This window comes from Pinus tabuliformis, chromosome 7, assembly GCF_031772625.1.
Source record: "Pinus tabuliformis cultivar Carrire ecotype Pingquan chromosome 7, CPIR1, whole genome shotgun sequence".
NCBI classification, from domain to species: Eukaryota; Viridiplantae; Streptophyta; class Pinopsida; order Pinales; family Pinaceae; genus Pinus; species Pinus tabuliformis.
The window spans coordinates 237,697,501-237,715,378 of NC_142293.1; the positions used below are offsets into that span (position 1 = coordinate 237,697,501).

At 37.1% G+C, this 17,878-nt stretch overlaps 1 long non-coding RNA gene across 2 annotated transcripts in view; it reads right to left on the reverse strand.

The window, feature by feature from the left end:
* LOC149246736 (uncharacterized) overlaps positions 1 to 17,617 on the reverse strand; it is a 28,984-nt gene extending 11,367 nt beyond the window's left edge. The window contains exons 1-2 of one of the 2 annotated variants that reach the window (XR_016265588.1): positions 17,398 to 17,615; positions 16,736 to 17,298 (exon numbers count right to left, since the gene is read on the reverse strand). This is a non-coding gene — a long non-coding RNA (uncharacterized LOC149246736). Of the gene's footprint in view, positions 1 to 16,735; positions 17,299 to 17,397 lie in introns of those variants that run through there. The other variant, XR_016265589.1, reaches the window with a different exon arrangement.
* Between the last annotated feature and the right edge of the window lie 261 nt (positions 17,618 to 17,878).

Genomic DNA, 17,878 nt, shown 5'->3' on the forward strand with positions numbered 1-17,878 from the left:
TATGAAGCAGGCAAAAATCCAAAGCAGGTAAAAACCGAAGATTATGAAGAAGATGAGGACTATCCTTCCACATCATATCAGACTAATTCTGAAGAAGAAACCAATGAGGCACCAGAAGAATAGATAAGGTTAGAAGAAAAGACTCCATCCAGGTATGTTAAGAAGAATCATCCAGAGACTCAACTTTTGGGGCAAAAAGAGGTAGGTGTGCAGACAAGAGAACTATTACAGAAGCTTCAAGCTATCTACCATTGCTTTCCTCTATCGAACCACAAAATTTAAATGAAGCATGCAAAGATGAATGTTGGGTCAAGGCCATGAAAGAAGAAATTGAGTAGATTTAAAAGAACAATGCATGGGAACTGGTTCCTAGACCTAATGATAAGAATGTCATAGGAACCAAATGGATATTCAAAAACAAGCTGAATGAAAATGAAGAAGTTATTAGAAACAAGGGCAGACTTGTTTGTAAAGGGTATGCTCAACAAGAAGGTATAGACTTTGAAGAAACTTTTGCACTTGTTGCTAGACTTGAAGCCATAAGAATGTTCCTTGCTCTGTCTAGCTTTCAGAAGTTCAAAGTATATCAAATAAATGTGAAATCTGTCTTTCTTAATGGAGACCTAGAAGAAGAAGTATATATTGAGAAACCAGACGGATTCATCCTTGGAAATGATCCAAAACTTTTATGCAGACTCAGAAAGGCTCTCTATGGTCTAAAACAAGCTCCAAGGGCCTGGTATTATCGTCTTGAAAAATACCTTCATCAACAAGGTTTTTCAAAAGTATCTACTGATAGTAATCTATATATAAAAATTGACAATGATAAATTGCTAATACTTGTTGTGTATGTTGATGATATCATTTTTGGTAGCAATGAAGAAGACATGAGTTAAAACTTTGCTTTGGTAATGCAGAAAGAATTTGAAATGTCCTTGATTGGCGAGCTCACATATTTTCTTGGTTTACAAGTTCAACAAAATAAAGATGGTATTTTTCTATCACAAACCAAGTACCACAAGCAGATCTTGAAGAAATATGGTAGGGAATATTCTAACCAATATGTACCCCTATGGTAATAGGATGCAACCTCAGCACAAATGATGAATCAATAGCAGTACATCAACCAACCTATAGATCCATGATTGGTAGTCTGCTCTATCTAACAGGTACTCAACCAGACATCGTGCATGCAATGGGAATAGTTGGAAGATTCCAAGCCAATCCAAAGGAAACACACCTTCAGGCAGTCAAAAGGATTTTCAAATATCTTCAAGGAACACAAAACTTTGGTTTATGGTATCCTAGAGATACAGATCTTACACTTCATGCATATACAGATGCAGATTGGGCAAGAAGCGTGGATGACAGAAAAATCACTAGTGGTGGTGCATTCTATATGGGTTCCATATTAGTGTCTTGGTTCAGCAAGAAACAAAATTCAATTGCATTATCTACAGCTGAAGCAGAATATGTGGCTGCTGCATCTTGTTGCACACAACTTCTTTAAATGATGCAAACATTGCAAGACATTCAAATCACATGTACTCCACCCATCTCCATTCTATGTGATAATACAAGTGCAATCTGTATTTCAAAGAATCCAGTCATGCATTCCAAGAACAAGCACATACCTATCAAATATCATTTTCTCTATGAACAAGTGCTTGAACAAAAGGTCAAATTGGAGTATGTTCCCTCCAAAGAACAGGTTGCTGATATATTCACTAAACCGCTGCCCAAAGAGACATTTGAATATCTCAGACAGAAGCTGGGAGTAGTTGATGCATCATCTTACTGTTGAAACCTATTTGGTTCAGAGAAAAATGGTTGTGCGCAAGTTTCATGTTGGAAAACTTGGTTTTGGTTCATGGTATTTGGTCCTTGGTATTTTAACCCATGATATTGGTCCAAGGTATCTTGTACGAAGTGTTGTCCCTAGGTATTTGGTCCAAGGTATTGATTCTAAAGTGATTTTGGACCATGGTATTGAGTAAGGCCTAAGACTATAAAAGGAAGAGGAGATCATTAGGCAAGGGCACTCAAATATTGAATATCTAATTAAGAGCAAGATCTAGAATACTGGTCATTGGGTTATGGTGCATAGATGGATATGAATCAAGGAGGAATCTGAGCGCTTGAAGAAGGATAAGTTCTATTGATGGGTCAAGATCTTAAGGCTTGAAGAGAAGTATCTTTGTGTGGTTTTGATCTTTTATAATTGGCTCATGTCGTAATCTGTAAATCTGATGATCTGGGTATAACTGATGTCTAAATAGTTGTAAAGGTTAAATCATCTTTTGCAGATCTATACACAGGTTCAGTATAGCAAAGGCGCGTATACATGTTGGTTCGACATTTCAAAACGGTGTATATGTAGGTTTTCCTTCATATAATAGCTTATGAATGCAAGTTCGACACATTGAAGTAGCATATGTCTCTTAAAATATGTTTTAGCTACTTCTGTTTGTTGTTGCAGTGTTTTGGGTTTTGGATTGGGTTCTGGTCACTGTTACAGTATTTTGGTTACATCTTTTAGAAAAGTGATTGTTTGATTCATTTTTGGTTGGTACAAAGGAGATTGGTTGATACAGATATATTTTATGTTTGATTGATGTTATTAATGGATCCAGTCTGAAAATTTATGAAACGTGGTCCCTGGAAGAAAAGAGAAGGTTGTAGCCTTCTATAGGTCAGCACCTACGTACTAGTAAACACATCAGCTAGTACAAGAGCTAAGGGGTTGTATCTCCCTTCCAGGAAAAGCTGGAGAACGAGAGAAGGTTGTAGCCTTCTGCAGTTAGAAGCCTGCGTACTGGTATAAGGCTGCACCAGTACAAAATTTGTAAAAAGAAGTTTCTTATTAAAGAAATATAGAGACGATTGCAGCAGGTGGTTTTCACCCACATTGGGTTTCCACCTTATATCTTGTGTTCATGTGTGTGATTGCCTATTCTGTTTACTACATCTGATTACTGGTTATATGGTTCTAATACACAGATTAGAGATCAACTAACTAAATTATAAGTCTGCAAAGTATACGCTGGTTGCTCTAAACACAGTTGCGTATAAACGGACGTTTCATTAACAGAAGTAGCATATATAAATCTGTTTATGGAAATGAAATATTGTTAAATTGCTAAGACTGATTCACCCCCCCTCTCAGTATTATTTCCAACACATAAGCTTAGCTTATCATAAGCTTTCGCTAGGTCAATTTTCATGATCATACTGGCTTGCTTATTTCTCTTAAGAGAGTGTACCACCTCGTGAGCTTGTATGATGTTGTTGAGAATCTGTCTTCCTTCCACAAATCCAGTTTTCTCCTCTGAGATGAGAGCAAGAAGAAGGGGCTCGAGTCTGTTAGCGATAACTTTGGAAATAATTTTGTACACCACATTACATAAGTCTATGGGTCTGAATCTATCCAGTGTCATAGCTTTTTTGTGCTTTGGAATCAAAGCTATGAAAGAGGCATTAAGAGCCTTCAAAATAGTTTTGGATCTTCTAGAGTCCTCCAAAACATCAAGGATATCTTGTTTGACTGTTTTCCAGCAAGCTTTGAAGAACTCCACATTAACCATTAGGGCCAAGAGCTCTCCCATTTTGCATCTCATTGATAACTTCACCGACCTCCTCTTCAGACACTAGCCTATTAAGATTTTAGTTGTCTTCCCTAGTTACAAGCTTAGGAATGAACTTTGTGAATTCGTTAATGAACCGAGATCTGTTGACGAGAGGCTCATCTGCTATGTTAAGGAAGTGTTGAACTAGGAAAGATTCCATTTCTTTGTGAGAGACAAGCTCTTTCCCTTGAGAATCTTTAAGTTGAAATTCTATTATGTGATTTGTGATCCAAGGTTGATCTATGAAAAAACTTCGTGTTTCTTTCTCCTTCTCTAATCCACTGCACCCTCGATTTCTGTCTCCAGAAAATCTCCTCTTGCATGCACCAATCTTCCAATTTGTTCTGAAGAGATTCAGCCTAAATTTTCCGTTCCTCAGTAAAACCTTTTGTGATGATGATCTGATTAATCCCCTAGAGTTTCTGCTCAACTTCTCTTTTGGCTTTAAAAATATTACCAACCTCTTTTTTGTTCTAATCTTGAAGCCTAGATTTGATGTGTTTAAGTCTCTGTTGTAACATGAACATTTTAGTGCCTTGAACGGGCATATCTTCCATCCACCGTTTGTCAATATTGCTGGTGAAGTCAGGGTGAGAGAGCCAGACATTTTCAAACCTAAAAGGTTTGTTCCTCGATGTACCCATAAAAGTAGCTTCAAGCTAGATAGACTAGTGGTCCAAACCTCCGAAGGGAAGGATTAAATCTGACATATCAAGGCCTGTGAGAAGGAGTTCCTCTGAGATTATGAATCTATCTAGTTTAGAGGCGACTTGAGAAGCCCCTCCCCTCTTATTGTTCCAAGTAATAGTGCCATTTACTATTTCAGTGTCCACTAGCCCCATGTTATTCATGAAGTTCTGGAAGGTAATGGAGTCTCTGCCTAGTTTTCTGGTACCATATTTTTTCTTTGTAAGAGATCTAATCATATTGAAATCCCCTTCCAAAATCCAGGGCATATCAGGATATCTCTCTCTCAGCTCCTCAAGTGAGGTGAGAAGCTTAAGTTTGTCTTCTAGTTTTTGAAGACCATAGACGTTAGTGATCATGTAGATCTCCTTATCACCCAAAGGTTGAATCACCAGCGATAGATAGTTCCTAGAAGCTTCAACATCCAAGACTCCAAGTTTCTGAGGATCCCATAGCATAAGAATCCCACTCGTTGAGTTGTCCACTTTAACCTCTAGATACTCATACTTGATTAACCATTTGCTATGTATCTCTCTGATATTGTCCATTGAACATTTTGTTTCCTGAATAAAAACCATATCTGGTTTTTCTTCTTTTATTCTACTGCTAAGATTTCTTTGTTTCCTTTTACGTCCTAGACCCCTAATGTTCTAGGTTGTAAGCTTCATTAAGAAAGGTTTGTAAAGGATTAATTGGTAAGATCCCTCATCTTACCTGAGTTAATCATAAGTTTCCCACATTTGGTCAGCAGCTCATTTTGTTTTTTCTTCCTCTTTTCCTACCTGGTTCTTGGAAGAATGCATTGGTGTATCCTCCATCGTTTTCACCCCTCTATTCTCCTAGCTATCATGGTTTCTTTCGACTCCAGAACCCTTCGTTTGTGATCTCCAGAGGAGGATATGTTGAACCCTGTCAAACTCCTCTTTTGGTAGAGATTCTACTCCTTTGGTGATTCCCTGCTCCAGAAACTTTTCTAGATCTAAATTCTCCCTCTCTAGAATCTCCTGCAATTCATGGTCTTCCGTTCTAGCCTCACTTGGGGTCATCTCATGTTCCCTACTGCGCTCCATAATGCTCGGCATATCATCCTTCTTTTTGTTGTTCTTTGGTATATCCTCCATGTCAGAATCCCTTTCCTTCTCAGTGGGAATATTCTCCAATTCCTGGTTTGTCCCGTTGTTTCCAACTTCTTCTTCTAAGATCTTGAAACTATTGTGGCTCGGTTCTCCATCTTCATTAATTTTCTTTTGGTATCTCTTTCCTCCTTTCCCTTTATCCCCAACCTTAGTAAAACCCTCGGGATCTTTTCCTGTAGTGTCTTTCGTATTTCTCTCCAGCTTGTCCAATGGGTAGTCCCTATATAGGTGCCCATGTTCATGGCACTTACGGCACCTAAATGGGACGTTTTCATATTCCACCGCCTGCACCCATTCCTCATCATACACTTCTAAAATGATTGCATCCGGAAGTGCCCCAAATAAGTCCATTTCCACACATATCTAGGCGAAGGAAGTGTATTTTCCTCTTAGAGTAGCATCTAAGATCTTTATAAAATGCCCTAGTTTGTTGCCGATAGCCTTTAGAGACTCCAATAGCCAATAATCTAAAGGAAGGGAGTAGAGTCTTATCCATACCAATACTGATGTGAAAGTTTCTCATTCTGGGACAAAGTTCATCACCCATGGTCGCATGTAAAGTCCTGCAGAAGCATAAAAATAGGGTCCTCCCTCGAACACTCTCTTTATCCTCTAAGCTCGTGAACACCACCGTGAAGAAGCCATTGGACCTAAAGTGAAGGTTGATTTCCTCCTTTGGTTTCCAGTGGTTCCTTATACATGCTTGCAAAGCCCTCTCCGTCAGCCAAATTCCCATAAATTTGCAAATAACCGCATATTCCACCATGTGATCTCTGTGCACCTGTAGCGCTGGGTAACTTAAAACGACCCGAGGAATAGTAGTCGACTTGGGTTTACATACCCCTGTTGTACTCATAGGAGCAACTTTCTAACTACTAACCTTTGTCCTCTTCTCCTTACTAGCTTCCTCATGATTCTCTTCCTGTCCATGAGGTCTGACATTTTCTGATTTTTCTGTATTCATAGCCTTTGTTGCCACCTCCGTTGGTTTCTTGAAGCAACGGGGTCCAGCTCCCTTGCTTCTGTCTGCAACCACTTGGCTGTAGGAGGGAGCTAAAATACCTCCTCCATGCCCCGCCATGGTGACCAACGACAAAACCCTAACGCAAAAACCCTAGTTCAGATTGCAAAGCCCATATGGGTTGCAATCTCAAAGTATAATTATTTCAATACAAAGTAAAAATGTAATAAAAGTATTAATATGTTTGGGATTGAAAAATTATATTATTTTTCATCTATTTTGATGTTTTTAGAGTGAAAAAAATATAGGAATAAAATTATAGAATTATTTTTACAAAGTGTTTGAGTGTGGTGAATTAGGGTTTGAAACATTTTGGAGGTAGTGTAAGATATTAAACAAAACTTTTTTAGTGATAAAATTTTGATGCTTGAATGTTGTTGGCTTATTGGGGCCTGACCCAGGTTTAGAAGTGTTTTAGTCAAACAAATCTGACACTACCAGCCCTTTCGACAACAATCTATAGAGTGTGGATTGAAGTCTCACCCGAGGTAGTATGGGAGGGTGCTGGAACCAGGTTTCCACACACTTGGGATGTCTTGATGTGGTCTGGAGGGGTCACAAACCCTTCTACGGCCTCACACCACTCTGTACTGCTGTCAGGCTTCCGCGTAGATCCGAACAGATGTGCTTTCTTATTAATGAATTTATTACAGATCTGATCTTCCTCTTACATTCTTTAAGCAAACATTTAACAATAAAACCCAGTGTGCGCAATCATAATTCTTAAAGACAGTACATAAATTTAGAACATAAGCAACAGATAGATTCACGATAAAGCACACAATGATTCAAAAATTATTATCTTTATTTATCTTCTGTTAATACAACCAGATCCACCCTGCGCACTCAGCTACAGGGTTCCGCACACACAGCTACAGACTCTATTGGGCCTCTACGCACACAATTGCAGAGCCTCTATCTATCTACCAACACCCTTAACTCGGACTTACAGATGCAGAGAGAATATTGCCTTCATAAACCCATAAGAGTCAAGATCAAAAACCCCAAAAAACTTCTTTCTAATAATAGAGCCTTGCTCTATTTATACATTTCCATGGTCCGCGGACCATGGGTAGGCTGACTCACTTTCTGTTTTCTTACATTATTTTCGGGTGGACAACTCTTTGACATGGCTCATTACAATTCGCGCTCCGCGCACCTCGCAGAGCCTTTACCATACTTTTACCCAAAATTGTGGGCTTTGAGCCCCAAAACCATTACGCGGGGCCTCCGCTACCCAATAGGCCCCCAACACAATCATCGTGACTCGTCTCGAGTCACTCGGTTGGTGCGTCAATCTTCGCGCGGAGGTCATTCAACAACTTCTGTGCTTCGCTTACACTTGCAACAAATTCTTCCGCCATCTGCTGTACCTGTTCTACACAAGCCACTGATGCATCAGTATCAGTGTCAGTTGCTTGTCAGGGATTATATATTGCCTGCATGTGTGCCATCATTCACTCGATGGTGGTGGAAACAACAAATGCCTCATCTAGCTAAGGCTGGATACATTCTTTAATCATTGCTTCCTTCTACCGAGCAGCGTCAGCTTGTATCTTAACAGTCTGAGCCTCCCTCATCTTGGCCAAGCGCTATGTAATAGCAATTGTCTGCACAGTCACCCTGACATTATCATAGGCTTGTTGTAGCTCCCTTGCCTCTGTTTCCAATCGGTGCAAGGTTGGGTCTTCCTGTAGTGAAGTGAGCGTAATAAGTGATTGATCCAACAAGCCGGCGCACTCCTGCATGGCACGTGCTATTGTTTCCTACTCGAATTGAATGATGCCTCTCTGTTGTTCTGTGACCTCCGGTGGTGTAGAGGGCTGTGATTTCAGTTTCAGTTTTGCGATCTGCAAGTTGAGGGCCAACTGGATCCTCGCGGCTTCTTCCTTTGCTTCATGGAATCCACTGGCCAACTTGTGGATTCGTATGCCGACAGGTAAATCTGCCGCAATCTCCAGCTCAGGGGCATGACAACATGCTTCCCCCACAATTTTCTCCAACTACCAATTTGGTGCTACTGCTTCATCATGTTGGAGGCTCAACTGTTCTATTTTAATTTGCTGCTTACTAAGTACCTATACCGCACGTCCTTCCTTAGCGCGGAGCTCCATCGTTGCACTATCCTAGAGCTGGTATAAGCTCTCGCGTGGGAGGGAAACCAAATTTAATCCAAGCCCCATAGGCCGGCCTACCACAGCTCTGTTCGCTGCATTCTTTGTTGTCAATGCTCCTGATGGGAATGCAATAATATTATCCATTTTGGCCTGTAGCAGTTGCTTAGTTGCTGACATACCCATAGCTCCATGGGTAGTGAAAATTCCCAGCTGTGAGGCCCGTGCTCCGAATTCCTGCAGCTGCCTGCAGAGCGTGCCCAACACAGTCTGTTGCTCCATCATGGCCTCGCTGAGCACCTCCCGAGTGACTTCGCGCACTGTATCCTCGATGTTGCCCAAGTCACCTTCGGTCAATGTGACAAGTTCCCCATCCAACTTACATGCCTTAGTCTTCTTTCGTGGCTTTAACTGTTCTGTCGGCCATGGTCGTTTGAAGGGTGAACTCGTGGTGTCCGGCGCCATACCTTCCGTCCCTGTATCCATGGTCGACTCGGTGGTCACATTCGGGCTGCTTTCGTCTTTTGTCATAGCAGCCCCTCCTGCTATTGCCTTATTCTAGAAGCCTGCGCTACCTCCCGGGGCCCTCGTACTTCTGCAGCGTGTTGTTCGTTCCGCTTCTGTTGTGCTAAGCGCTTGGCCTCAGCCTTCCGTTTTTGGATGGTGATCTCATCATGCCCTACCACATCTAGTCCATGCCACTCCAGCGACCAGATATCCAATATCGCAAAAATAGCCTCGTTAATGGCAATGAAGGGAAGTGTGGTCCACGTCTGTGCTGGATCCTTGCGCGCCCGGATGTATACATGGTGCATATCCGCCTTAAAATTGGCTACGTTCTTCACACTGTCATATATCTCAGTAGATAGACGGGGTTGTTGGTTGTTCCACTTTCGGATGTTCGCATTGATCAGTATCCAGAAAATCTTAACTTCTCGGATTCTGGTGGCATCCTTTGTCGCCCAGAGTGACGCGTATTTTGTGGTCTCTAGCCAATCCTGGTCCAGGGACGGAAACTGACTATCTTCGGGTAATTCACTTGTAACCAAAAGGATGGATAACAACAACCAGGCATAGTGGAAGGTCTTACCCTCCTCTTGTGCCTCCTTACAGTTGGTCAGGAATTCGTCACAGAGGAACTGCGCCCAATTGAACCATTCCCCTTCTGCGCATTGCTCAGTTAGCACGATGACTATTGCTGGGACCTTGTTGCCTCAAAATTTCCACATCACTTTGCCTGCCAGTAACCAGGTAGCAATGCAGACCCCTTTGTCCGAAATACTATCAATAGCATACCCTCTCTGCTTTTTCTCCAATTTGTATTTCTTTTTCAGGGCTTCTGTCATTGTCACATCACCGCTCATATCAATGATTTCTGTGGGGTCCCTACCTTCACAGGGAAGCTGAGAGATCCTATGAATGAGCTCCGCCATGATGGGGACAGGTTTGTCTATGCATAAATACCCACCGTGTACCAAGTAGAGCAGTTTCCTGATGACCAATATTGTAATGGGGGGCTGATGAAAATGTGGAATCGACAGGAGGCAGAGTAGCCCAGCCTCTTCTACCTTTTGTAGCCATTCCTGCGGCTTTAGGGTCATAACAGCCCCCTCCGTGCTTAGCTCCATTAGTTCGCTAGTTGCCAAATGGGGAAACTTCTCAGACCAATTCATTTATTAAATTGTTACAGACTTATCTCTCTCTCCCTCTCTCTCTCTCTCTCTCTCTCATTCACAACAATCCAAATTTACCACTTATGTTTCCCCCTCAACCTACAAAACCCATAGAAAAGAACCCCCTTCTCTTCAATGTAGTCCCTCGGGCCATTCCACTTCTTACTAGGGCTCTAGTGCTACTTTCCAAGAAATATTAGTGTTGGAAATCCAAGGGAACCTCAACTATGGATAGTTCTCCTTTCCATCATTATGATGCATGCATGCGTCATTTTACGACTATTGGTATAGCCAACAATCTCATACAATTGACAAGCTTCAACTCCTTCTTAACCAACTTTCATTTCATGCCAAAATCAAGAACAACAAAAATGCACAAGAATGACTAAACAAGAATGACCCAATAACCAAAATGTATAGTTGACATATGCTTTCCCACAATGCTCTATGTGGCTTTCCCAAGAAGCTTGCATAACCACTTTTCCCATCTAATTCCAAAATGGGTTTGATAAAATATTATAATTTGGCCTAGCCCTTTTAACCCCACTCTTGTGGAACCATATCCCCCTATGACTATGTCCTAATCCATCTATAATCAATTATGTGTTTTAGTATTAATATTCAAATATATTATTGTTAAGCACTTATGACTTTCATCATTTTCAACATACATTATTAATTTAATAGATAATGAGATATGTTAAACCAACGATCGATGGGTCGATTGCTTAGTCATGATTATAGTTATATAAAAAGGCACATATTCATATGGTCCAATAGGGCCACTTTTAGAATATACAGACATGGATGCCTCGAGTCTACATCCTTCAGTGACACTCTTCAAGGATTCAACCAACGAAAATTTTAGAGGCTAAAATTCACAATAAGGCTAATTTTCCATGTTTTTTTCCCAAAAGAGATTTTTCAATTTCCATTTTTTTTAATGCCACTCAAATACTATGGGTGAAATTATTTTACCTTCAAAGTCACCAAAATTTTATAGATAACCATATAAAATTTTAGGAAATTTGAATGCATTTACATAAATATCTCCAAACACGTTTTTAGTTTCCATATGAAATCTGTAGTGGCTCCTCCCATATTTACCCAAATTTTACAAGCTCTCTAGGGTAAACATGAGCTAAGTGTCACTATGATATGACCTAACCTCCAAATTCCACTTAGGTAAGTGTGATCAACTATCCAAACACAAATTAACATCCCTTAGAGACTCCCGACCACTCAGAAGTTTGACAACCACCACAAGTGGTCAATCCTTAAGTTGGGACTCTTTTTCATTGACCTAACACCCCAACTGCACCCTTGATACATTACGCATGCAGCTATGAGGCTCTAACTGCACGCACAAGCTTTCTTGACAGTGGCTGTGACTGAAAATCTCTTGTTCTATGCACGCGGTCACAAGATCTATGCCACTTTTTAAGGCTAGCCTTCAGACCATTTCTCAGAACTTCCTGTAACTTTCTAGAATCATAAAAATGATGACAACAATGCTAACCATTTAAAACTTGAACAAGATATGAACAAATATATGCCTAGTACATGATAAACATTTCGTCAAACATATGATAAACATATAAGCTACAGGTCATGAGTGCATATCTGATCATACTCTTTTGAACTTCATATGAGAATCACCAAGAAGGCTCTCTGCCCTCTCATGCTAGCTGCAAGAACACTTATTAGCCCATGTATTCATCAACCATTCAAATACTTATCAAATCTTGAATAAGAGCCATAACTAGAGCATATCAAAGAACCATGCATATAATTGCATATAACTAGAATAGGAACCATGACAAATTTGCCATAAAATAAACATAATAATAAGTACAAGTACTCATAGATCACAATAGGAAAATAAATCACATTAACATATGAAAAATCCAACCAAGTCAAAGATTTCCATGTATCACCTGACCACAAACTAGGATGAACCAAATCTTTTTTTTTTATCCAATCACCCTCGTGCCATATTCCAAGCATGAATGTAGGATTTCATGGGATAAACCAAGACAATGAAATAGGGAATCTAGAGGTTAAACCACCTCGACCCTCAAACTATCGTGACCTCATTTAAACAGGTCTCGTGATCACAAAACCAGAATTCCTTCACTATATCTTGAGTAATTTTCCTATCTCCACCCACGTATTGAGGGCTTCCTGGAGAAAACCATCTCCACCCCCAACCCTTGGTATTTTCCTCAGACCACCTCACATGGTTCCAAAACCTTTTGGCAATCCAAAGATCAACCACAAATGGATCCCATCACACCATGGCTATCTAGGAAATGGCTTGGCAAAGCTAATACCACTGTCAAACTAGGAAAAACTCATGCCAATGATAACAAATGAACCTAGTAATCGAATGCATGTACCATGCATTCACATCCTAGCAAGGAAATCATATATGAACTTGTTACTTGCAAAACCTTCCTGCGGAAGATGTGATCCAACTTTCTCATTACGCTCCCTTGCTTTCCTTTGCTTTCTTGTCCAAGTGTTTGTTCTCTCTCCTTTGCTACACCTGCTCAAAAGATGGGTAAAAGTTGTTAATTGTTTCTCAAGTGCCTTTTTGTCATTGATGTCTAGACTCTTCCTTTTATTTTTCTTTTTTTTGTCATATTCCTTAATTTTCTTTCTAATTTTCCTTGCATGAATATTTGTGTCTCTTCATCTCTTTTTTCTCTTATTTTCCTTATTTCTCATAATTAAATTTCATTTTTTGCCGCTTTTCCTTTGTCAATTTCCATAGCCATTAATAAAGCACAAGTGATTCCCACTATATTGTTTTCCCAACATTCAAGTTGGAATACATGTCCTATGACCTTGATCTTATTTTGCCTTTATTATCCTTTATTACATGAAACTTTAACATGGGGCTATTATAAAATATTAGTAATATCCATAAAGGTTTCTACACTTTAAGTTAAATTTCCATCCTTAAAATTATGTGTGGATTCAATAATGTGTTTTTCCATCCACTAAGGTTATCATCTTCCATTTTTTAATCTAAGAATCATTTTCCTTTTAGTGATATTACTTTACATGCTTGTCTTTGAATAAAGTCTACAACTATAATTAATTAATGCCTGATACTTCAAACCAACTTCTCTTATGTTGATAAATTCTATTCCATATTTGCACTTAGAATCTAAACTAAATAAACTTCATCTTTAAAAATCATAATTTGTTGTCACCATACCTCTATAATCAATCTCACCAAATGATACCATGTTAGTTGTATTACAATCTCTTTTCTCTTTTGACTCAATCTCTAATGTGAAATATATAGAAAATTCGCATTGATAAGTTGTTGATGTCACTAGAAATGTGAACAAAATAATATAAAAATTATGTTCTATTAATCTAACTATTAAATGCATTTAATATCTTCCCACATATTTTTCTAAACCATTTAATATCTTCCCGCATATTTTTCTATACACCTTTTAATCATATTGAGTTCTACTCTTCTTACATATGTGAAAATCCCCTTATCATCTTTCGTTAGGTTTTTTGATTTCTTGAAAAATTCTTCTTCTCGCATTAGAGGAGGAGATTCAACACTTTAACCTAGACTTAAGTTAAGGAAACGAACATTAAAACAAAGAAAAGTCAAGGAATTGTGTTTTAAAGAAAGGGTAAACTTTATTTAGAATGAACACGTACCTACTTCATGACTTTCCTATGGTAAGTATGCTTTTGAGATATAAAATAATTTTTTTTATGAAAACACTTAAAAGGTATATATAAAATAAAGAAATTATTTTGGATTGTTTTTAATGCAGTGATAAGTGTGTGAAACCAATAAGGAATTTTTTTTTAATTATATATAATTTTGAACGACGTTTCCTTTCAAAAAAAAATTGTATCATTTAGAATAATGTGAAAGATATAAAAGATTAGATGGATTTGTTTAGGACCATTATATATTTTAATAAATAAACCCCGTAGCAAAGAGCAAAAGCAAAGAGAGCTTGTTAAAATTACTTGGCATTTTCCATAGGAAAAGCAACAAAGCATTTGCACAAAACAACCACTCTTGTATCCATATGCTTTATATTCTTATAATCACAAGTAAATTATTGCTAATTCACTCAATACTAATTTATAAATCATATAAATTTATTTAAATATTAAAATAATAATATTTTATTAATATTTCTGTAATATAAAATTTAAACAAGTAATAAATATAATTTAAATTTTAAAAAATAAAAAATCAAAATAATATATAATTTAAGTTAAAAATATTATAAAAAATTTAAATTCAAAATACCATATAATATAAATTAAAAAATATTCTTTCCATTTCAAGGAAAATTCCAAACGATGACAATAATGTTTATGGAACTGTTGTTTGAGATGCGATTGAGTTTTTTTTAATTGCAAGAAAATATGATATTATAAATGTATAAGCACGCGTAACTAAATATATAAGATAGGATTAATGTATAAATTTGCAAAATTAAATGATATTGAAATAATATTATGTTGTTGATGATGATGGTGGTAGTTAACGTCTGTTGAGACCAAATATTGGTCTATCAGACTTAAAGTAATAAATTATTTATTTTGATTTAAGATTTTATTCTTATACTCAAAAAGTTTGGAGAGAAGCCTCCTGAGCTCACTATAATTTTGACATTGTAAAAGGCTAAGAAGGTCAGTGTTGTAACAAAGATTGTGAAACTGAGATCTAATGTGGTTGTACGCGGGGCACTCTAAGAGGAAGTAGTTTTCATCCTCGGTGTTCCTATTCTCACATATATGGCAGATCCTTTCCATCCATGGCATTTTAGGAACTTCCCAATGACCTGTTTCACTATGGAGCTCATGAGAATTCGTTATATTGTTCTTATAATATATATTATTTTTATAATGAAAGATGTATTTATAATATATATTATTTTTACAATGAGGGAGGGATATATAAAATTTTTAATAAATTTTAATTTTTTTAATTAAAAAATTAATATTATAATTTAAATAATAATAAAATATTATTTTAATAAAAATTGTATTTTTTTAAATTAATATTTATTCGGATTTGAATCGATGATTTAGCGTAAGGAATGTTTTAGTAATATCAATCTAAAAGTTACATGACTTAATTTCAGTAAAATAATTAAAATATATAATATTGATTTTTTATAAAAAAATTAAATATTATATTTTTTGAAAAAGTATAAATATAAAATATATGAAATCTTATATTTATGTAATATGATTTGGATATATATTTTTTAAAATTATAATTTTTTATGATAGAAATTATATATTTATTTAGTTTTTTCAAAGACAATTAAGATTTTTGAGTTGAATAACTTTAATGATTAATATTTAAATTTCAATTATTCATTAATATTTATAATTTCAATAATTAATCTAAATTTTTAATCAAATTTTAAATATAAAAATAATTTATAAATTAGTTTAATTTTAAAATCTGAAGTAAATTAAGCACCAAATTAAATACAATAATAATTTATTATACAATTCTGATTCAAAATTAATGAAATAATCTTTATTTAAAGTTATTGATTTAACAAGTTATTATGAAAATACAACCCATACTAAAATTACATTACGCTTGTGTCTCATAAATATAAATAAGAGCAATTACCACGGAATATAAAGTTTTTTTAATTCGGAATGAATGAATGAAAGAAAGAAAGAAAAATAAATAAATAAATAAACAAAATAAAATAAGAGAAATTGCGAATAATTCAATTTCAATAATGAATTTAATGAATTTAGACACCACGCTAAATGCCACTTTTGAAAGCAAACAAAGAAAACCAAATAAATTGTCAACTTGTTAGAAATCTGAAGAGAGCCAGAGATTGTACACACAAGGTCATATCACACTTTGTATTATATTACATATATAGTTGTAGATGAAGTCTAGGAGGAATTGCTCGGATGATCATTTTTGGCAGGAATCCAGGTAAAAAAAATTCAATAAATCTTGCAGAAACAGTGTTTAAATCATGTTTTTGAAGGCGGCAATGGATTTAACACCATCAATAACCTCTGGGGCACCCAAAATCTTGAAGTTTAAAACATTTAACCTGGTTTTACAAAAATCTCTGCCAGAATTTATCAAAATATTGCCAGATTTTTCATGATTTTCAGGGGCAAAAAACTACTCTGATTAGACTACAGCATTGTGGATCACCAACTTTTAGATAATAAGAAACTATAACTCATAGACAACTCACACATATGCTCTCCTCTCTAACGCCAAAATAATTTTGCCTCTGAAATCTATAAATGCAGAAACTGAATTCTACAATGACAAGCTATACCCGGAAGCACATACTGATCAATTTTGGTGAAAGTGAGTTGTGAAAAAATTTGTGCAACTTGAGATAACATTGAGTAGAAAGTTATGTACTAATTTATTTAAATTTAATTTTAAAATATTGTTTTGAAATCTAATAGATAAAAGTTAAATCCCTAATTTAATATGGCTCAAAAAATATTATCTCTGTATTATGAATCACAAAAGAGATCTAACATCCCTGAAAACACAAATCCCTCAAAAACACAAATGAAAAAGCCCATAGCCCATAAAATTGGGATATAAATGTATTGTCCAGATTTTGGACGTTCATTGTCCAGGGAGGCAGACAAGCCCTCTGGTTGAGATTCTCTTGCAATCCTCCTCATTAAACTGCCATGGAAGAACAAGTTTCCTTCTCTGCAATATAAATTGCCATGTCGCGAGGGTGTACTGTAAGACTATTACACATACCTTGACTCTGGCAAACGGATGTCCATTAAAACAGTTCTTCCACGGTTTCTGGCACACCTTGAAGTAATGGCTCTTTCTTGCAATGCCAACGAGACAATTTCCCCAGAATTCGAAAACAACGAAGAGGCAGTTTGAAACCTGTGAATCTTTTTTCCAAAACTTGTCCTCCATTGTTTGATTTGTCTCCAGAGTTTGGGATTGCAGAAAGGCAACTACTACAAGGCCGTGGCCTCTGGGAGCGATCGATCAAGTGTTTCCTGCAACAAACAATTGTTCACTGTCTGCTGCTTATCTTGAAACAATTGATCCAAAAAATGGAAGAAGGAGCCATTCATAAGATTTAAGTGAGCTTCTACCTGAAAAACACCATTGCTGCTTACGATGTTGCCTTTGCCTTTGCCTGCCATTCTGATCACAAGAGCCATGGCTTGCTTGGGGCCAAGGCAGCCAGAATAACTGACAATGAATAATGAAAACTGCTGATTAAAACAAAGTATGGATATATTAATTACAGGGTAGCAGAGGCTGCCCCAAGACTGGAGGAGGGAATCTGCAGGAGGGGTGAGGAGATGGGATTAGATAGAGCACATATAAAAGCATGGCCATAATTTTGGGTTGCATGAATACTGGTATGAATGAGGTGCAACTTTTGTACCAAAAGTCCACTCTATGACAATGGAAACTTGACTTTAATGGATTATTCAGACAGATCACATGCCCTCTTGGTACACAATTTACTTCCCAGTACAAAGCTGCCCACACACCTTTTGTCACATAGGTTTCTTGGTTTGATTTACACCATGGTGGGGGCTCAGCGCTCCACTTTCCCAACCCTGC